The 23648-nt window shown below is 35.5% G+C and overlaps 1 long non-coding RNA gene across 1 annotated transcript in view; it reads left to right on the forward strand.

Moving 5' to 3' along the window:
- Positions 1–22391, forward strand: part of LOC150102477 (uncharacterized) — a 355066-nt gene extending 332675 nt beyond the window's left edge. The window contains exon 3 of the long non-coding RNA XR_016548952.1: positions 22200–22391. This is a non-coding gene — a long non-coding RNA (uncharacterized LOC150102477). The remainder of the gene's footprint in view (positions 1–22199) is intronic.
- Positions 22392–23648: the final 1257 nt, after the last annotated feature.

Consider the following 23648-nt stretch of genomic DNA (forward strand, 5'->3'; position numbering starts at 1 on the left):
CAGCACTGGTATCAAGAACATCGTACCTGGACTGCTGATTGTTGAAATTCTTTCATATAGAGCAACGAATGAGGATAAACCTTTTTTTTTCGATCCGATGGGAGATTGCGAGATGATGGAAGATTAAAAAGTATCATATGCTGAGTCCTAATTAGTTGTGGAGATGTCTCAAGATGTTTCTCTAACATGATCACGGACTTCGTTGTAATGAATGCTGACTGATATGTAATGTTTTTGGACAAGGCGACTTTCCTAGATTTCCACACGATCCCATAAATGTTTGATGAGATTTAAATCGGGAGAATTAGATGGCCAGGGGGGGGTACATGGAAATGAATGCTTGGATATTCTTTTCGAACCATGTTTGCACAATGCGAGCCTTGTGACACTGAACGCAATATGATGACAAATCCACATTGTCACCATATTGCGGTAATATCTGGCCTAAATTAATTGCCAGTGAGAATTAGTAATTCAAGATATATGACCATAATATTTTGGCTCACGAGTGTATGTCGTTGTAAGCTGATGATGAGTCGGGTATTTTTTTACCATTGCACAGAAGGGTTGATCAGAGTCAAGAGTAGTCCAAACGCTAATGTCATTGTGTAATTTAGTCTCTTTGCAAAAAATATAATCCGCGCGCGCGCGCGCACACACACACACACACACACACACACACACACACAAATTTTAACAAAATGCAACGGAGAATTTAGGTGTCTTACTGCCTCTAGTATCATGAGTACAGTGTATAGTTCGGTTCCAAACCGAATTTAAAAATCTTGTTACGCGATTTATGGCTTTATTATTCGTTAAACGTTTTTGAAACAGTTATATTTATTATATGACACTTTATTATTTCATATGACATTCTAAAACGGATATGCGTCAATTCTGGAATTAGGCTTTCCACTAATTCTGGTACACTTTATGCTGAGAAGAAAGAAGTGGGGGAATATTCCGAGGTTAATTTCTACAGCCCGGCAATACACGATTATCTGTGCGGTTCCACAGAAGAATTAAGAGGATCAAATTACAATTTTAATTCCCTCGTTTCATAATTATTTAAAAAATGTTTAATTCCGGAGAATTTTTACATACACTTAAGCTGAACAAAGAAATGAATATACCAAGGTGATTCCTTCAATTTTTCTTAGAATTTTATGACTTAACGTAGCATTCAGTTTCTGTAATTTTATAGAATACAGGTTTGCAGGAAGTTTTGTTTGTTTCTATAATTTTGTCATGGCAAGTAATGAACTCCTAGCTTTGACTCAACAACATTTTAAAACAAATTGAATGGAAAGTTTGGAAAAGATTTTATTTCCGATGACGAAAATATTCTTTATAAACTGAATTAGACAATTCAGATTTCAGCAAATTAAAACTCTCAATAGTCTCCTTCAAAGTTATAATATTTAAATTTCATCAAGATTAGTCCATCGGTTCTCGAGATGTTTCATACTGGCAGATGGGAGGATACAGCAATGATAATTTGTGATATTCGCTTCCGAATGCGACTATAAAAGGTTAAAGACCCTCTCCTTTCTTCATTTCTAAGTTGAGTGACGTAAGAAAGAGGTTACTGCCAGGGCACAGAACTTTTGTCCCCCCCCCCGCCTTGTGCAATAGCGTATATCACACGATGCATAACATCGCGGATCTTTCCACCCGCAAATTCAGATATTACAATGATATAATTTATGGACTGTGTCATCTATCATTCTTTACACAAGTGCTATTCATGCAAAACCATTAATATATCCACCTTCAACAATGCCATTCTTGGCATTAGGCAGTTTTTTTTTTTTCTTTTCCTTATTTATTCAAAATGTCTGCCACTAGAGTGAAGCTCTATGCTGTTATCGTAACTGTCAAAATCCGGGTTGGACATGACGGATGACTATTATTTGAAAACTTTAATCCTACTTGTAATAAGATCTAGTGGTCAGTTGGACACAGATGTTTATGCGGAGATAAATCCAAGCAGTGTTGATGTTTGAGTTTGCGAGAAAGCCCTCCCCCCACCGGCCGTAGAAATATGAGGAAGCAACTTGGTAATAAGACTTTCTAGAATATGATGGATGGGTGGGGAGATCTTAGAGAATTTTTCGCCTATTAAGATAGCCTCGATAGCAACGTGTTTGAACGTAAACAGGCATTCAAAATAACAAGGATTATGTTTAAGGATTTGAACCCTTCCGTAGGGAAAAGACCGGGGGTGGAATTGGAATTCAAATTAATTCGTTAACCCTTTTACTAGAAAGAGAAAATGCATGTTTAATAAGTAGAAATAATTAGAATAGTGAGAGGGTGACGCAGGCTCGAGACGTATATTATGAATTATACAGGATTTGCTAACTTCATTACTGAAGCCATTAACATCTGTGAGTGCCTTTTGTATGACGAAAGATGAAAATATTTGCGAATTAACCGCCATATTTAATTGCGATCTTGATGATCATTAGCCTAATGAAAATTACCTTCTTAATCACCCCCAGAGAAATCAAGGTCGTTGGTGCTCACACTAAGTACTATACATTCACATAAGATCTTGTGCATGCTGTCACTGTTTTATTGCTTCACTCTATTCGCGTTCATAATATATAATGACAACTTTAATAGAGGAAACACTGACTTTTTTTATAATAAAAGAATTACATAATACTGCCCTGGCATTGTTCCACTATAAAATAAGCACATTTCGCTCTATGATTGGCTAATAATGCATGTTTACATTGTTTTAGTATTATTGCAGAATTAACATTATTGGCTCATCTTCTGCAATTTCGTCCGATAGAGTAGTTTAATACTGGGAAAGAAATTGCATGGTAAACGCTGTAATTTGGATCTTATCTTAGAAAGAGGTTAAAAATAAGAATATAATTTCTTAGACACTAATGGACACTAATGTACTACTTAAGAAAATATAAAGAATTTTTCCTTTAGCTTAAAATCTGAGTTTACTTCTTAATACGGTAACATCCCCACCCTTTTTCTTTCTATATAAATATCACTGAATTTGATACTACTGCTTGTTGTTATTGTTATATTTTAATTATTATTTTTTTATTAAATTAAAACATTGTAATTCTCATTCTACTATAATTTACTAAACATAAAGTATATTAAAATGTGATATAAATATAAATATATTTCAATTTAATGTTTCAATATCTCAATTTAAAATGTAATATTTTATTTTTATTCATTTAACTTTTAATATCTCAATTTAATATTCCATTTTTGTTTTCTTTTAATTTCTTATTATCTTATAACACTCGTAAAAATCATAATAAAATAAATGGTGTCAATAATATTGATGTAAATATATTATCGCAATTTCTGTATTTTATTGTAATGCCCTATTCTTTTAAATTGATTTTTTATTTCCTTTTTTTTTTTAATAATTTGCAGAAATAACTATGGTAACGGGTATTTCATTTATCAACATTAAATGTAATTAATAAATACAGTTTTACGACAGCATACGAGTAAGAATGCGTGAATCTCCGTAACACAATCGGAGAAAGGATGTGACGTGTCTCTTTTGTTGGAGAAGGTTACGATTTTATTCTCCAACCCTGATGAGGGGATTCATATCGGAATAAAATGGCTTAGTGCAAGTATGGATAGAAATAGACCACAGGTAGGGATTACATACGGGTGTTTTAGGCTACGTCAGTGATTCGTTTGAGCAATATAGATATAACTGTTAAACTAATTACATTTCTCATTTATATCATTTAAAATATATGAATTACAGATAGACTTGTTTTTAGCGCAGAATTCTTACGTCTCATTGTTATTCCATTTGCTCATTCACAGCATCCTGTGAATTGTAGCGATCTGACAAATTAAGAGCCAACCGGTCGAAAAGATGAATGCACATAACGAAAACGAAAATTACATTTAAAATAAGAAATGTATTTAAATGATTTTATTAGCGTTTAAGTGACTTAAATTTTATTTTGTTACGCTTGAGTGTAGTTATGATAGCATTTTGTATCACAAATGCATTCCAAGTAATTTGTTTACCGCACGCAATTTGTGGTATTTAAATTATAGTTTGATAATTAAAATTTTGAATTCTCGCTGGTATGTTATTTGGTAAACAGAAAATGTAAATTAAATATATTTATTTATGAATAAATGTGAGATAAACATCGCAAATTGTATGTGGCACTGAGCTAATGATGCGACCAATGTTGTTACCTGGGTAACTTCCGTAGGTTGAGGTGTGTGTGTGTGGGGGGGGGGGGACGTCGTTTAGATAACACTACCATATAGTGATATTTCATCTGGGTGTGTTAAAGAAAAAGTATCAGGTACATAATAATAGTCCAATACGAACACATAGCAACAAGTTAAGTTCGACGCCTATTTTAGAGCTGGTTGTCCGTCCTGTTTGTTGTGCGAAGTTTGGAAATAAAAGTGAACACTAGGTGTCGTTTTTTATTATTTGACGATGCTTCATTGTTCATTATTGTATTCAGTAAACTGGCTGCGATCTGATATAAGAAATAAAAAAAAGGGGATCTAAAGGCAAATCACTTTTTCTTTCTATTACTGCTATCGTTCCCTCTGTGTATTTTCATGAACAGTTCGTTTTCCTACGCCTTCTGGATTCTGTTGCATCAGCAAAATTTTATCTTTAGCCATCCGCATCGATTTTATTCTCCCTATCTCCTATCTTGTTCGCTTTGTGTCAAAAGTTTTGGTTCTCCCCCATGCCCCCCCCCTTACCTCCCTCCCTCCCAGGTTCCCCATCTCTTGTCACTCGCAGTAGCGCTGCGCTTCTACTTTCATTTCCAGACATATCTTTCTGCTTTTTACTTGCTCCCTATAAAACTCTCTCTCTCTCTCTCTCTCTCTCTTGGAACATTTCTTCCGTATCACCTAGCGACTACCCGAGTGTCGCTGGAAAGGCGCACCTGAATATAGCTACCATGGCAACACAATTTCCATAGAATTGAGAAGTGCGGCGTCTCAAAAGCTATGTGTGACAGACACTAAGATATAACCGGGGGCCTCAGAAATATACACAACTGCAGAAAAGGAGAATTGCACATCTCTTGAGTTTTATGGACGCTCGCACGGATGAGGAAGGTTAGTGCTTGAAAGCGGTTAGATTCTTTTTTTTTTCTTTTTTTCTTTATCTTTTCGTCTTTGTTCTTCATCTTATTTTTCTCTTCAGTGATTCCTTTTTTATTATTATGCTGAAAACTCCAGGTTGGCAGCCATACTGGATCAATAATTTCTTCAAATTTAAAGGTGTTTCGTCCAGAACTAAAATCGATTCTTAAGTACGCATCGTGACATGAAGTGAAAACATGAACTTTTAATTGCAATTAAAAATGGTGAAATAATATTTTTTGTTACGTTTGTAGATACCAAATTATGCACAGCTTTACCTAAAATTCGAAGTATCTCAGAGTGCATTGCGATTTTTATCGAATTCTTTTGTGATGTACACAACTTTTGTATTAAATAAAATTTTAAATTTTCAAACCATCATAAGAAAGCACACAAACTTGCCTGTTGGCCGAGTGAACAGCAAGTTCACTCTCCATGCAACATGCTATAGGTTTACTTATTTATTTAGCGTTTGACTATACAACGGCCGTGATATTCACACGAGCATTTAGCACCATCTTACGAAACCACTCCAATACTTACCAGCTGTTGTAATGTATTTTGTCTGTAACGTGTTCTACTGGTCATTTGTGCGACAAAAAATCCGAGTTTCCGGAAGGAAACAACTCTACGACCTCCGTAAGAAACATGTTCTTCTCATCTTGAAGGGATTCGAGATGAATTCCATCGTTCGGTGGAGAACGTCCACCTACTGAGCGCTATCAGATTCTCTTCTCTCCATCGCAACCACAATTGGACCTGTCTTCACTTTAGCGGCACGTTTTTTCTTCTCCCCCCCACTTATCTACTATTCATTTTAGGGAAAGTTGGCAACCCTACTCTAAAACCAAACGGAACTCAAGCCTCTTCAGACCATCCGTGAACTATTGGGCTATTCGGAGTTACTGCAGACACAACTATGGCTATGAAGCCACTGTGTCATGGCTCTGCACGTATGCTTCTGGACAGTTTCCAGGATGAAAAACCACTCCAATCTCCTATAAGATTAACTAACACATCTTTATTGAAAAGCTCAGCTCTAATAAAAGTTCCTTCTTGGGGTTTGAACTCAGGTATTTTCCACCAGAGGAAATCGTTGATACCCATCAAGTATGGAGGCTCTGTCTTCAATAAGCAGGATGATGGGATCATACTGGGAAATGAAATTCATTGCCACCAAAATATGCATCAACACCCATGCTAACGGTGGGATTCGAACGCGTATCCTGTTGATTGGAGACACTATCGAAACAGGTTTGTAATAATTGAGAGCATACATGTTTACGGCTTAACTAAGAAGTGAGGGAAGATGGTGATTTTTTTATACTACGGCAATTGATGTGAAGTCATTAGCTTCTATATATAAGTAGGGAAGTTACTTCATGCGCACCCTTTGTTTTCTTACATTTGGATAAAGGATTAAGCCAAGAATATAACTTCTTGGCATCTTTAATTTATAGTATAACCAAACTTCCAATATCTCTCTCTAATCCAGAGTATTTTAGTAATAAGTTGTTCTACCGTGTGGCTATTCCTATGTGAAAATATCTTTGGTATCACTTCTGGGTCTGGCTCCCACTGGATAGCGATCCTTCCTATAACATAATCATTACACTTGTACGTAAGGGTATGTGCTTTGCATTATGGGATACGAAGGCAAGAGATGTGAAGTATCAGTCTCTATGTACGAGTTGCCCAGTTTGCACCTGAAAATACTTCAGGTGCAAACTTTGTTTGTTTACACTTTTGGATAAAGGATTAAACCAAGAATATAATTTCTTGGCACCTTTAATTTAAAGTAAGAGAAGAGGTAAAATAGAATAAATGTGAATGTCGTTGTTATACAGTTTTGTTGTTGCTAGCATCTTAACAAGACGAAGTCATTTATTTATTTGGTTTATGTTATCAGATCATAAGCAAGTTTTAAATTTGCACATAGACGCTAACTATAGGTATTGAGGGATAATGAATTACGTGTTAAGGTTATTGAGAAATATGGAGAAAATCTTTATGGAGAAAAATGTTAATGTATATTTTACTAGATACGGATTTAATAACCTTTCTTTTAGTAATAAGTTTCAAGACGTATTTATTCTACTTCATTCCAGTGGAGAATGTGCTTTTTTTATCTCCTTATCCTCGGCATTGTAATTAAATTATATTTATTGAATCAGGCAAAGTCTGCACCACTTTTCTCCAAGTATAAGAATTCTGTACAAGCTGTTTACAGTTACCATTAACCTTAAAAGCTATCAGCGGTGCATTCAGTTGTTTTCAAGTGAGTGGTTAGGCAGCTAAAGGAAGCGTACTAGGTCACCTACCACCCCGGCATGTTCTTAGCTTATTAGCGTCTCGATAGAAGGGGTGGGTGGGTAGTAACCCGTCCTTCGTTAAGAACACAGTACAACCGCCAGTTACTTCCGCAGATGTTTTCAGACGGTAAGAGAACGTCGTAGTCATAAGCAAGCGAAGAACAAAAACGGACTCCTCATTTAATTAAGTTCTGCTTAGTAACTGACAAATCCGTTTTGTAATCAGTATTTTAAGTTGTAACAATTCGTATTACTCATTGTAGCCTTAGACGTATAAGCATCGAGAATAGCATCTTTCTCTGGAATTCGCTATAATCTAAATAGAACGAATGTATAAAAAGATGGCGTCCGAGATTATATACTTCAGTGACTTGTAAAATAATCAAAGAAAAGTAAATGGATCTCACTTTTTAATTACTCTAGTGAGCTTTTTAAACGATGCTTTCAAAAGTTGGAAATGTTATGACAGATAACAGAATAAAATGGCGATGAATTATTGCAATTGCCGTGTCATTAGCAACCAAACAATAGTTACATTCTCTTTTTGGAATAAAATTATGAAAATAACTGAAAGGTGTTTTGTTAAGTACTGTATATTTCTTTTATTATTTCAGATTAATTTAAATCTTTTTTTAAAAAAAATCAAGACTTTTAAGATAACTAAATAATTTTATAGATATTAATTTATAAATTAAAAACTTTTACTGAAACCGCAACTAATGTGCGAAAGAATTTCTGACCACAATAATATGTAGTCATACTCGACTATTAAGTTTTCAGTTATAGAGTATAATATGATACTTCTAATATGATTTAAAGGATAATAATAATACACAAAGTGTACAATTTTCTGCTCAGTTCCCGTACGATGTGAAATTCATACTTGCTATGACAGATCACAATAAATGCCATAACTGGTTGAGCACACATCATGGGTATGGACAAGAGTCGAATATTAATTAATAAAGCTACCAAATGCGCTGATTAAGTGATTTTCTATCAGGTATGGCAACATAACCGACAGACTAATCTCCCAATTGCTCTGTAGGCATACTCCACTTATTATTTGTTCACCGGAGCTTAGGGCCAGCCTTTAATAGACATCCAAATTGTGCGAGCCAATGGCTACTTCCGTCTACCTACGAGGGACGAAATCGTGTGGAACTGCGGGCTCTTGAGAAAAGTCGGAGTCGGCAATCTTTCTCTGCTGACATGCATTCTGCGTTTCTGTACGGACGCTCTTGACCACCGGAGCTGAAGATATTAGGTTTCACGGCATGTCAGGCTTATGAAGGAGGAGGTGGTTGAAGGAGAGCTCGGAGATGTACCTGCTGCCACAGTCAGCGGGAATACTTGAATATTCAGCAGGACACCCGGCATTGTCGTATTCGTTGTAGTCATGCACTTCGCGTGATTTCGTTGTCGGCTGGCTAATTTTCACTAAACGTGCAGACGAAGTTGTGTTCAAGTAGGGAAGGTACTGAAGTGGGAACACTCGAGGTCATTTTATAGCCGAACATAGTTAGGAGCTTTATATTTTACAACTGTGTTGAGAATTTCTGAATATATCTCGTCTGAGGGAAGCTGGATGCACATCGAATGCAATGAATGGGGATAAAACATCAGTTATAAGTAGAGTGGATGCTTATTTACTCTATTGTCATTCAGACTAGATACACTTAATGCAGCAGTTACCTTGTTAAATGAAATTCAGTGTTAAATTATTCTTTTAAAGAAATCAATTCATTTTTAATGATATAATTATATATAATATATTAAAAAATTACCTCGATGATCTGTGGCCTATTATTGTCCACGGAAAAAAAACACTCCTGCAAAAAATATAAAAAATGTAAATTATGACACGTGATCTGTCGATAAAAGGAATAAAGCTATAAAAAAATGAAAAATAAGAATAAAATAAAACGACAGCAATGTGTAGCTATTGCTTATTCAAGTCTGATAACATGCGCGCGCACACACACGCACACACATTGCCTAAACGATATCATATAGGAATAATAATATGCGATAGAATTTATTGGTATTGCGTATTTAAATTAGCAAAATATATATGCATATATGTACACATGATGGGTCAAATGAATTATATTGAAAAAAAAAAACGGTTTGGGGAAACGCTAATATATATTAAAATATCGGTGTGCAAAACTATCGAGTAAAAAAAAAAAGACAGTATAATTGTCAAGTCAAATTGATCAAATGATACTCATTTTTGCAATGAAGATTACACCACATCTATATTTAGTTTTTTTTTTTTTTTTTTTGTCTAGATGAGTGAAGCAAGGATGCTTTTTATATTCCTCGTTATCTGTAGAAGAAAATGTATGGATGAGGTGTTATTGAGCTATAAGCTCTGGTCATGGTGGGGTAACGGCAATAGCCGAGCCTCAGTTAAAACTTCATTGGCTACAGCATTGCCATCCGTTATGTTCTGCTCCCACATCTATATCTGTGACCAACTATTATTCTATTAAATATTGATTTAATATTTTTATTGGTGTTAAAGTAAATTCTGTTGTTTTTTAATTTTATATTCATTAAATTATTTTAATTATTATTATTAAAACAAACATTAAGAGCCTCCGTAGCTCAGTCGGTACAGACGAAGACGGGAATCGAACCCAGGTCTTTTCGACCTGGGTTCGATTCCAGTGACGTGAGGAACTTTTATTTGGTCCCTTTCGACTAAAGGTGAGTTAGCCGGTCACATACGGAGGTAGGAGATTATTTTCACCTGGAAACTCGGGTTTTTCGTCCACCAGAACAGGCAAACCGACCCCGTGAACACACACATTTACAAATATAGGGCCAGCTACCTTATCCTCGAGACGGGCGCGGTTGTGAACCTTAAGACAATAAACACTTCATTTTCTAGATTTTAGATAGGTATAATAATTAATAAATATAAATAAAAACGAACAATTTTCAGTTAATGAGGTTCAGAAATAGAAGTTCATCGGCAATTAGCTTGTCAGTATAAAAACAGAATAATCTTATTCGACACTTTTTTGTATGAAATATAGATTTTTTTTTATAAAATTTATTTTTCAATAAATACTAGGCACGATTAATTTTGAACTTAGTTCAAAAAGACAAGAATATAATTTCTGTCGTCTAATATAATATAGCGCTAAATTTATAATTCGAAGCTAAGAATTTGCGTTCATTTCACTCGGTGTTATAATTATCAATAACTTCACATACAGGAAGTACACCTCTTGTGCGGCATTAACTTCTATGCTGTATAAAGATATAATTTTGTATTCTTGTCTATACTTTGTGCAAATCATGCACCATTTTTTATGATCTTTACTGAAAAGTTAAACCGCGGTTTAAAGATGATGATGTTAGCAGATTTTTGATTATATCCATTGAATGACGTATATCCGGTTCCTGAAACGAAAAATATCGGCTGATCAAACTTCCTATTCTTTTTAATGCTGTTCTTCGACCAGTTTTCAGAGGCTAACAATAACTCCTGCCGTTACATATAGAGGCTTTGATAATAACGGAAGTGACGTGAAAATAAGGGGGGGGGGAATTGAAAATCGCATTATTAAACGAGATGGATGCCCGTCCACTCAAAGATAATGCCCATCTCTCTCTCTCTCTGTCAGCTCTATGAGTTGGGAAAGGGGGGTAGGGGAAGGCCGTCCTTGATTCAAGTTGTAACGGCGTAGGCTTGCGAGGTAGACGGTTGAGAGTGATTGGCAGAATCGGTTGTCCACGTCCGTCACAACCGCTCAGCTGTGCATCGCTTTTGCGAATGGTCGGTTTATACTATGACACACGCCGCACAAGGGATGCAGATGTAACCACCCCCCCAATATGTGGCTTTGTGATACTCACGAACAATGACTCGTATAAATGGATTACTAACCCGAATTTAAAATATGCAAACCGAACTTACAGTTAGGGGGATTTTAATAAATCATAACATTAAATTAACGATAAATTAAACAGAAATGTTGTTGTTGTAGCCCATCATCGATTCACATCATTGTTTCTGTTTAGTTATGAGAGCCTAATAACGGTGTAATAATGTGCTTTGTATTAAGATGAATATACGCTATTTGTAATGAAGTAACCACACTTTTCTAGTTTTTTTTTTTCTAGCGGAGACTTCGCTTCCCAAAATCTACAAGATAAGGGAGTGACCATACGGTGTCCAGTTGCATACGTTTCAGGAATAAGGTTGCATTAAGATATACATAGGGAATCGGTGCGTAAAGGTTAATGTATCATGTAATTAGAATAACGAAATTACTCAAGTTTAAACATATCTGAATATTTGGACTTGTTTCAGTAAAAAAAAGTTCCTTAAATCGTAAATTCTAATTTATTTAAATGTTTGTAAAATTTTCGAGTTAATGCTCATAGCCAGAGTATGCCAACGGAATTACGTTTAAATAATACTAATTATAATAACTGGACGATGGACTGAGTCCTTGACTCTTTATCCCGTCATCTGAATGAAGAAAATCTGTGTGGAGTATTATTGAGCTAATAAAGCTCTAGTCATCATGGCAATAGCCGAGCCTCAGTTAAAACTTCATTGGCTACAGCATTGCCATTTGTTACCCTCTGTTTAAGTAAAGGGGTAAAATCTCAAAAAATCAGACGATCTCTAGGCCACTCATTCGTGGGCGAAAGACTCTCTAAATCTCCGCGTTGGTTCTACTCAGTGAAACTCAACCACCGAGCAGAACCGCTCATTCCGAAGAAAATAATTCACCGGCAAGAACTCCTCAGCGGGCCGTGCCGGAGAACACTTTCCCCGGAGACTCAAATTGCTCCCTTAAGGCAAAAACCCTAAGAGAGCGAACTCTCGAAACTCAGCAGGATGACAGCAACAGCCGAACCTCAGTTAAACTTCCTTAGTACAGCATTGCCATTTGTTACCCTGGAAGTCCTAAAAACTTTCTGGCCTTCCTTCTATATCAATTAAAGCTCTGATCATGGCAGGAGGGTAACAGCAATAGCCGAGCCTCAGTTAGAACTTCATTAGCTAAACATTGGCGATGCGTAAGTAAAGTCCTAAAAAGGACTCTTCTCCCAGACCCTTCTATATTATCCTTATAAGGACTGGCTTAAAGGGGCGAAGCAAGAATGCTTTTCATATTCCCCGTTATCTGTAGCGGACAGTGTAGGGATAAGGTTATTGAGCTATTATTAAAGCTCTGATCATGGCAGGAGGGTAACAGCAATAGCCGAGCCTCAGTTAGAGCTTCATTAGCTACAGCATTGCTATCCATTACCCTCCAAGGGTATTGGATTGAATGAATCAATCACCGCATCTCACGGTCGATTGATTCCTCCTATCCTTCTATATCAAGTTCTTATAAGGACTGGCTTAAAGGGGCGAAGCAAGAATGCTTTTCATCTTCCCCGTTATCTGTAGAGGACAGTGTAGGGATAAGGTGTTATTGAGCTATTAAAGCTCTGATCATGACAGGAGGATAACAGCAATAGCCGAGCCTCAGTTAGAACTTCATTAGCTACAGCAGTGCCATCAGTTACCCTCCAAGGGATTGAATGAATCCGTCCATCTCATCCTTTTTCTATATCATCATCTGTATTTAATATTTAATAGCAATGTTATATATATTTTAGTATGGTTTATAAGAAGTTAAATAAATAAAATTGATATACAGTAATTCTGTATAGAAATCTGTCTTGTAATATTTGGAACTGACGGATTCTTATTTTTATATTATACAGAAACGGGCATTTTAAATGATATTTAAATAAATAAATGTCAGAAACACGTTGCAAATAATGAACTTCGCATTGCTGCAAACTACTACAAATTATGCGTGAAGTTATTTGGATATTATTGCTCACTAGGTGGCGCGACTCGCCGCCTGAAACCCCTGCATGTATTCGAAAATACTTAGTTTTTTTTTTCTTCTTGTGTATCTAACCCTTAGAAAATGGGACCATATTCTATTTTTTTTTCTTTTGTTAAGGGACTCAGCATATTAGTTCCTAAAAGTTTTGCGATAGCCAAAGAAAATTTTAAAAAATATTATAAAGAAACCTTCGTTTTCTGACGTGTTCAAATATTTAACGATGGGGGTTGATGAGGTTAGAATTTTGTCTCTAATTTGCTGATAGGGCACCAGCTTCAATTTAAAGCTTACTGGAAAAGAAGGAAAGAGGGATGTGTTATCACTTTCAAGGTCATTTTTGCTTGGTAATTAACGGTAGATGTGAGCGCGTAGCTTCTGTTCAGTTTAGGTCCGCCATCTGTCAATGTCACCCTGTCACTTAGGAAGCGATGGAGATATTCCTGCCAGAGGAGAGCATTAAATCCACATTACCACCTATATGGGTGAGAGGTAACTTGATCTACACTCTTCTAGTTTTACGGTCTTTGCCACTCGGCTGCATGACACGTGTCTGGAATGTTTTGCAAAACTAGGTCAGCAAAAGCACAGATCGAAAAAAAGAAAATAAATAAATAAAAATTAAATTGAAACACACTGTCATGCCTGGAGTAATTCTCTTACGTCAACTTATTTTTATTAGTTCATCCACACATTAAAAACTTATGCGTGTTAATGTCTGTGCATGCAGCCATTAAGTATTTTATGATTATTTTGATAATGTAATTTGCTGCTTCTCGTGTCTTAAAATTTAAGTGCGTTTATCTCCTGATTTTAGTTATATGTGAAACAAGGCGACTCTCTGATTGTCCTAATGTTTACTAATCCATCCCCCATAACTTTTTTTTTTTTTAATCTGCTGATGAATGACACAAAACATGAGATTGATATTGTGGTTCGAAGGATAAGAAAGTTAGGAATAAAAGTTGTTGAAATCAAAAGAAAAGAAAAATATCTGATTGTGTATATGGATTACCTCGTTTTCGACGATTCAGAATGATTCGGCTTCAATTTTAACTAGTAAAAATTAAATAATAATTAAAAATAAAACCGAAAGGACCATTTTATCTTATGCAAATGAAAACGGAAAATTCCATTAATCATTTCGGGAATTTTCCACTGCAGTTTTTTTGTCCTTCAGTGTCTCAGCATACCGCGCATCTGTACTGCGCAGGCTGCTTTGAGAACCTGCACATTGCTTGCACTTTTCACGCTTTGACTTCGAAGTGTGAATGAATGTACTGTTTGCAACTGTGGTTTTTTCGCATTATTTTAAGTGAATTAAACCTTGATGCAAAATGACGTAGTTAGTTATTAATTTTAATCCTAAAATGGAGCCATCTGTTAGAACAAGTTTTTGTTACTACCCACTCAAAACACAATCGATAAAATTCATTCATTTTTATTTTCACGATTACAGTGCAAAACCACTCGATTCATTTAAGTACAGATACTCCATCACCATTATATTTTTTGTTATTTGTACTTGTCTCCCCCCCCTCCTTTCCAAATGAATCCTTCCCCTATCCTCCAAGCAGAAGCTGAAAGATCTACTTAGTATTTTTTAAAAATGTAATGCTTATACTTCTTGATGATTTTTTATAGTTTAAATTAGTTATATATGCCGTGAGTATTTGGGCAGTTTATAATATAATAACCATCATTCCTTCTTTTTTCCATTAAGAATCTTAAAATACTAGCGAAGCTGCCCAATATCCTTTTACAGTCCATCTTCAGATCCACTCTAATTGTCCTTTTTTTTGTAATAGGATCCCTTACACTGTCTCCATCAACTGCTACCTTCAGCTCTTCATGAAAAATATCAATGGATTCCTTCTCCATTAACTCTTGTATGCACAGACACCAGCGTTCTGTAGGTTTTACAACCGTATCGTATACGGGATTTATATACAATAAACTCCCAAAGTCTTAAGTCTCCTTGGGAATGTTTACAATAAAAACAATAATATAGTTGTGGCAACCTGGAGAGTATTGGTTGGTAATTATGTCTGCCTTGTATTCTCTGCTCATTTTCGTTTATTTTGTGGAATGAAAAAAAAAACCTTTCCACCTCTGTATGACCAACTAAACAATCTTCATTAGCAAAAAACTTTTATAAAGGTACTTCTCATTATGTTTGTCATTGCAGAAGAGGATCAAACCAGGTTTCTTTCACCTGAAGACAACTCTATTTTCTTTGCGACTGTCTTACAGAGTCTTTGCATTCTGGACATTTCTGTTGCCGACGCTATGGTACTGCTGCTGACACGATTCACTCGATGACTGAAAGAACACGTCCACCCTCGCTACTAAAAGTGACTGTCCATTTTGATGGAGAAATGAATCCAATAGACCTCACCGTTTTGGCGAGGTCTTATGTTCCACCGAGGACTTGATGGGAAATTTATCCAGGGAACTGTATCTGTAATCTTAATCCAAGATGAGGTCAGAGGTGAATTGAAGTCTACGAAATAGTCCGCGGTTCATATGTAAAGATGGATAAAATTTGCGTTTTATAATCTATATCTTGTAAAGGTGGATAAAATGTACATTTTAAAACCAAATCATAGCAAGTTAAAGGCTTGACTTAGAGCTTCAATTACTTTCATCATGAGTATCCTCGGCATGCATTATCTACAAAATAGAGTTCTGAATCTGTAGGACTTCAGTACTGATAGCACACTAATAATAGGTATAAAAAGGCAGGTACCAATATTTTTTTGATTGTCAATAATCTGCAGGTAGATTTCTTGAAATTATACAGTAGGTAGCAGAGATTAATGAAGTATATCTGTTAGTAGAGGAGGGAGTCTGAACTGACTGAACACCAATTTGCAGCTAACATTTTAACATCGTTTTGGAGTGGGGGGAAACAGATGTAATCAAACCAGGAATGAAGAAAATGCTTGAAGAAAAGGCACAAAAACAGAAAGTGAGTACGAATGCGGTTAAGAGAAAAGCGAGTGGAAGACGAAACAAAAAACGATCATTAATCAATTGGGCTTGAATGTTGAAGGAATCGAAAATTTTTCAGAGGTTTTGGACCACATTTCCGGACACACAAATAGTATTTCTTATGATTTGTGCTGTCCGCAGCGTAGCAGAAATACCATCTTTTTTAAGGAAGTAAATTTAGATGCTTAGTCTTCAAGTTATCCTTATAATAATGAAAGTAAGATTAGGATTGAATGTTTTTGGAGCAACTAGTCCCCATCACCTTCGGTTATTTTAGAACTGTTCTGAGATGAATATATAAGAAGAAATAGTCTTGAGATCATATTCATTTTCCGATTACGAGGTCTCTGTATAGAGTTCAGCGTATACTGAGATCCGTAAAGCTGCTCGTATGTACAAATTAATGTCGCTGAAGAATGTATACATGAAAATCACCAGCAGAGTGTAAAAATATGGTGATGAAACTTTCGTCCATCTCATAGAGAATGAGAAATTAGAGACCAAACTCACCATTCACTTGTAGATTATAGGAAAGTGACCATATCTTGCTTAGGAATCTTTAATACAAAAGATTCCTAAGCAAGAAGTTATTTGGATTTCATTCTCTCTCTGTCCTTAGTATTTATCAAGAAGTGAGTGACTTAATCAAGGTCTCTTGTGTAAAACCACTGTTGGAATCCATACTCATGGGATGCGCGATTTCCAGGTATTACTGAAGTTGGCAATTCATTTTACCATTAGGTGGGAAGGATTAATATGATCGCAGTGGAATGGAAATTGAAATGTACATATTTGTCTCTTTTTTCTAGACAGCTATCAAGTCAAGTGTCATCTCCATCAGGAGGTTGCCTATTATGAATCTCTACCTGAGATCTATAATGTGTAATAGAAAGACAAGACGATGAAGTTCTAATTTCTTCCATCTCGCAGTATCCTATGTCTGTAGATTTGTGTATTAACAGGGCTGGTTTATCTGTTTTAAGCGACTACAAACCTTCACCTCCTTGTGAGACCGACTAATTCACCTTTGACTGAAAAGCTCTGATAAAGGTTTTCGGCCGGAAATCAACGCAAGGTCTTTCCAACCAAGGGACCTCGTTGATACCAACTGAGTACGGATGCTCACCAGGTAGGTTGGATATCGACTAAATCTGCAAACTTTTGAGTAGATTCCAGTGAAGTGAGAGCATAAAATACCACAAATATTTATAACAAATGGAAAATCAGGATAATAGACTTTTTTAAGTCTACCTCTGCTCGAGATTTTCATGATCGCTAGTTGAAAAATCAAGGGAAGGTATCAGATGTGAAATATGCCGTCGTATAGTAGGGAAATTTTTTTTTTTTTTTGCCATAAGAGTTTGAGAAGTACAATACCTGGAGGTCTTTTGGCAATGATGCTAGAGTGTTATCTTAGGTGGATCTCTTTGTATACACGATAAAAATATATCACTATGTTTCGGTCTAAACCAGATGTCCCATCACACGTCACACATTGTGACGTATGTTGACTGTTATCCTTTCTTTTTATATTATAGATAAAATCTGAGCAACAACGTCCCATTTTCTTTATGGAATTATTTTTATGAAATGTGCTTTCTCTAACTCCTTTTATTACAAATGGGAGTAGGCGGAGCTTCTTTCATCCTAACTAACTTTTTGAAAATTAGTGGGCAGCCAGTATCCGCCTTTCATCATTGTTAGTGTAAGCTATCAATGAATCAAGGCTTTCACGGAAGCGAATGCGCCAGGTAAGTGCTGTCATCTCGTGGCCCATAAACTCTAACAGGTATACTGTGTCTGAAATATTGCGAGTTCTACAGTCAATTTTTCTGAGATGGGCGATTAAAAACTCGAGTTTTTTTTGAAGGCAATCTCTGCTTGCCTGTGCCAAAGATAGACTAACTAGGGACTCAAAGGTTCTTCAGTTAGAGACTAGATTCGAACCTCTAACGGGTTTTCTTCAGGATGTCCAGAACTATGAAGCAAACATCATTTCATAAAGTTACACCAGCAATATGGACTCCAACTAAGAGAAATGTTATATTACTTCTTGACATTATTATTCTTAAACAGTGTTTGAATCAAGGTCTTCTACTATGATAGATATTGTCTCCTCCAGATTGCGCCTACAAAAGCTCTCTATAGCTTTGACACAAGTGAGAAGTGGAGATTTCTCATATCCATATTTCCGATCTGTAAAATATCTGGAATAGTAGTTTAGAAGAAAATAAAATAATCATTTCAAAAAAAAATTTCAAAAAGAAAACTAAACAGTGATTAACCCACTCGCACATTCTGTTTTTAACTTTGAATTACTTCATTTTCATAAGAGAAAAAAGTAAAACGGTGTATTAGTATATTCGAAATAAAACTTAAATATTAATATTTATATAAAGATTTTGTTATTATTTAAATAATTTATTATACTTTACAAAAAATTTTATTTTTATTTGATCACCGTTCCTTATATTACGAAAACGTGAGTGTTGAAACGTGCATTTGTTGATTAATTCAAGATAGTTTTATATGATTTTTTTTTTTAATCTAAAAGTTAATTAGGCAGTTCACATGAAGATGGCAATGTTTTCTTTTCTTATAATATTACACGATTCGGTAGTAATCCCAAATAACAACAACAATATAGTTAATTCAATCAAATATTCTCTATAATCCTTGGTTTTCTATCTTCTCATATAGAATCTTTTGATAGAATCTGTTTCTAGTCTAATCTACCTATTCTAGAAAATGTAGAAGATTCCAAGTTTTTCTTACGATTTTTGGAGATATTCTTTGGTTAATTTGTTTGTGTTTTGTTTGACAATTTGATATTTCAAGTGTCATATCATTAATGCTTCTTTTCGTATTATTTCTATTTGCTTCAAATTCAATTAAGAATTAAAATTTCTTTTTACCAGTATTCTTTACAATTTTTAATTAAGAGAGAGAGAGAGAGAGAGAGAGAGAGAGAGAGAGAGAGAGAGAGTAAAGTACAATTATGTTGCTCCTTCTTCGAAATTAAACCATGGCATGGTTTAATTTCTAACCTAGCGGTTTACGAACCTAACGATACGTAAACCGTTAGGTTATAGTTAAAAAATAGAAAGTAGTTTCATATATTACGTTATTTACTTTTGAGAATATTAAAATTATCATAATCCTTTGTTTCTGAGGTTGCATTAAATTCCTGTAAAAAAAAAAGTTCTGGCCAAACTGGAAATTACTGAGCCCACATGTTATATAATAATGTATACATCGTTGCGAGATATCCATGTTATCATTTCTTCTGTAATATAAAAATATATTAAATTTTATACTTATCAAACGTGCATGAATCAGTTTGTGGTTCTATGCATGATAGCTGAATCATTTTCTTTTTTTTTTTTTTCAGAGGCTTTTTTTTTTAATATGGCTATCATCACAAAAGATAGGATTTAAATTTTGATATTGGAAAATTCAAATATATTTGAATATTATTATCCTTATAGTCCTTATAAGGACTGGCTTAAAGGGGCGAAGCAAGAATGCTTTTCTGTAGAGGACAGTGTAGGAATAAGGTGTTATTGAGCTATAAAAGCTCTGATCATGGCAGGAGAGTAACAGCAATAGCCGAGCCTCAGTTAGAACTTCATTGGCTACAGCATTGCTATCCATTACTCTCCAAGGGTATTAATCACCGCCATCCAGGTCATCAATATCTACCTATACCTATTTCATTTGAATATTATTGTTGGTTTAATTTTCTATATATATGTATATATTAAAAAATAAAATTAGGTATCTTTAATATATTTTTTATTTTTATTATTATTTAAAGAAGATTGCAATTTTATCATTATTTTTAAAGCTAATATAAATATTACATTAAAGTTTATATATATTTATTTGAATAGCCTTTTATAAAATATAATCCATATAGATACTTTTCTAAAGCATCAGATTGATTTGTATAAGTTAAATTACAAAAGAGATAGTGTGGATATATTAAAGCACAACTCGGTTTTTAGAAATCCTGGTAGCGTTACGAATCTTCTTCCTCCTCCTCCAAGTCCAAAAATCACATGTACTTTTGTCAGGGAGAATCAAAAATATCTTCATTAAAAAAAAAAGAAATCCATAAGCACGTGCGATAGACGCCTCACTTTAAAAATGTAAGCTATTAGGTCACAGGTATAAGAAGGAATGCGCGATCATATGTAATTTTATGGAGCGAAATAGCTGATATCTGTGTGTACGTATCAAGTATTAGTAATAATGCAAAATTTATCTGCTTTGAAATTGACAGGCAAAACTGCCATGGGCATTGAAGAGGGAGGAACATTTAGACGCGAAAGATATCGACACCACAAGTACAGTTATTGTGTTTACAAAAGCAAAAGTTTCTCTTCAGCAGAGAGAGAGAGAGAGAATCTTAAAACTCCAAGTTCCAAATCGCGCGCGCTCTTTTCCTCTCCCCCTTCTTTTCTAAAGCTCGTCTACATCCAAGTTTCTGTCTATTACCTCCGCAATGCCGTGAACCAGCGGTCAAAGGGAGTCGTATCTCACAGACTCCTCTGTCACTTCTCTTATCTCCAGGACCCGGGAGTGCCTGCTTGGCTTCTATAACTTGAGAGAAAGTGTCGGAGTTAGTTGAAGGAGGGGAGGAAGAGCAAAGAGGAGACTTCATTTCCCGGGAGCGGAGAATCGCTGTGATTAAATGGTTGGAGTGGCCGCGTGATGATAGGCAGACTTTGATGGGAGAGTCACTAGCTCAAGATAACGGGCGACAGCTAAGGATAGATGTTTCCGCTAGACGCGGACAACTCCGGGTATCACGTTAGGGGTTATGGTGGACTGCAGGAACTCCTAGTGGCCGAATGTTAATGGTCGATTTTAGGTCGTTATTACCTTCTCTGTCTTCTCCCCCCCCCACCCACCGTACACATACTCTCCTAAACCTTTCCCCCTACTGGCAGAATTGATCATAACCTGTAGCCATTGTTCGCTGTATTTCAATAAGCGACTTGCTCTGTCGCATACCCTAAACGTGCATAGTAATGGCCGAGAATGAGCCGTAAACACAGGCAGCCTGCTTCGAGACTTCCAATTGGACAGCGGTGATTTACTGGCTCTTTCTCTCTCTCTCTCTCTCTCTCTCTCTCTCTCTTCGCTGTAGCCCTTTTGCGTACGAAGTTGATTGCAGAAGTTGGCTGCGAACAACTTCAGAGTTGTTAGGTGGCTTCCGTTGCCTTGTTGTTGATGCGAATCTGCGCACGTCTTTCGTCTGTATACCTCCCATTCCGCCCCCCCCCCCCCATCCACTTGTAATGTGCATTCGTCATGAATCGAGTCACTGCTGCCAGAATAAATGCGTTTCTATATTTACTCATAATAGAAAGCGGTTTTTATGATTCTCTGGTAACAGCAATTTGACTTATGCATTCTGTCATCAATTCGTTTCTATGGTAATGTCCTCTAAATCATTCGGTGACCTTGCCCATACTAGGAAGGAAGAATAAACTGCCGCGTAATGGTACCATATTAACAGATAGCTCTAAAATGTATATTTAAAAGCGAATTCATAAAAACAAGATTACTGCAAACCTCCACTGTAAATGTTTGCTGTAAAAATACATGCTATCGACACTAATATATTTGTTAGAGATTAATTATTTTTTTCCAGAACTAGATATCTTTGATTGTTCATGATTTTTAACATATGTGACTCGTCTATGTTCACTAGGCCTACACATACATATTAATCATTATTTGTAGTCTAGTAAGCTTCGAATGGAAAGGCCTGGATTCGAATCCCCTATAGGAATGCTAAGAAATTTCACAATGTTTTTTTTTTCACCTAAAGATGAAATAATGGAAACTTCTTTTTCTTCCTACAAAACAGGCAAAGCGGCCAGAAGACCACACACACATGACAGACTGGCCGCCGTAATTCCAAAAACAACAACAACCTAATAAGAGGACAATGCTTCGAGGTGTAAAGTACTGTGTGCATTTTGTTTTTTAAAATTACAGTTATCATTGGAATATTATTTGACGTAAAATAGCACTGTAATATATAAGACTGTAAAATAAAAGTAAAATAACATTTAATTTGTGAAACAAAATTAAGTATTTCGTATAAAATAAAAAATAAATTTATACATAAAAACAATTTTTTTTAAAATGCTTAACTATTTTAAAAATTTTGAAGTAATTTTAGAAACTTAAAATTACACCTTTTGTTTATTAATATAATTTTTATAGTATAAAGCTGATGAGAAAAGATGAATGTGGTATCGGTTATACATACGAAGGCCATCATTTAAAGATACGGAAAAATCTCTGATATTTTTCCTTAATCTATGAAAAACATTGTCTAAGATTCTTCCATGGCATTCGAATCTGATAAATAAATATTTTTTAGCCCATCCACTTCAGTGACTTTTTATTTCACAACAATACTCGTGCACAATTAGGCGAATCATTCAGTCTACTTGTGGTCGGAAATAATGGCTGTTGACCTTTCTCGCTGTTTCTTTCCCATAGGCATGCGAAGTAAGAGATCAGTACCACACATCTTTTCGTTATCAGTCTTGAACCAGCATAGAATGAATGAGTGACCTAAATCTTTACTCGTATCAAGACAGAGCGATTGCTCACTCATAATCGTACAAAACAAATAAAAAAAATACTGTCAAGGATCTTGTTCTTTAGCTAACAAAAACCTTTACATTCTGTGAAAAAAAAAGTTTGGTTAAAATGAGATAGCAGGATTTTAGTCTTCGATTCAATCAAAGAATTGTAACATATGATTGTTGTAAATAACATAAGTTTAATGAATTGATTTTTTTGCTTTGCCCAGTAATCTAATATAACACGTATAATGTTGATTACATTTATATTATTCTGTTAGAAATACAAATGAATGGTACACTAAAAATCTTACAACAAACACATTTTCTTTGCTTAGCACTATTTGGAGCAAAGAAAAGTGTAAACAACATGACAAGTTTTGCTTCTCTACCATCACACAGAAAGAGAAATGGATCGCTGAAGAGAAGTAATGCTTACAAGGTGGCGAAACGTCATCTTGAGCTTCCTGGATACTGAGAAACTGTTTATTTAGTGTCAGCGGCTGCTGTATGAGACTGCAATGCTGCATTATTAGGGCTTCTTGTGGCCAGATTCTGTGCTGGACCTGGGAGGCTTATCAGGAAGTGAGACGGAACAGCTGGCCTAAGTGTGTGTGTTACTTCTTCTCTGATAATGTGCTTTACCTGCTTGACTTATAAGTATGTAGGGGAAGCCATTGGTGCAGGGGGAACTTATTGTTCAGAATGAATCTGATTAC

Source organism: Typopeltis vanoorti, chromosome 10 (genome assembly GCF_054136105.1).
Source record: "Typopeltis vanoorti isolate ZY-2024b chromosome 10, IOZ_Tvanoo_1.0, whole genome shotgun sequence".
Taxonomy (NCBI): domain Eukaryota; kingdom Metazoa; phylum Arthropoda; class Arachnida; order Uropygi; family Thelyphonidae; genus Typopeltis; species Typopeltis vanoorti.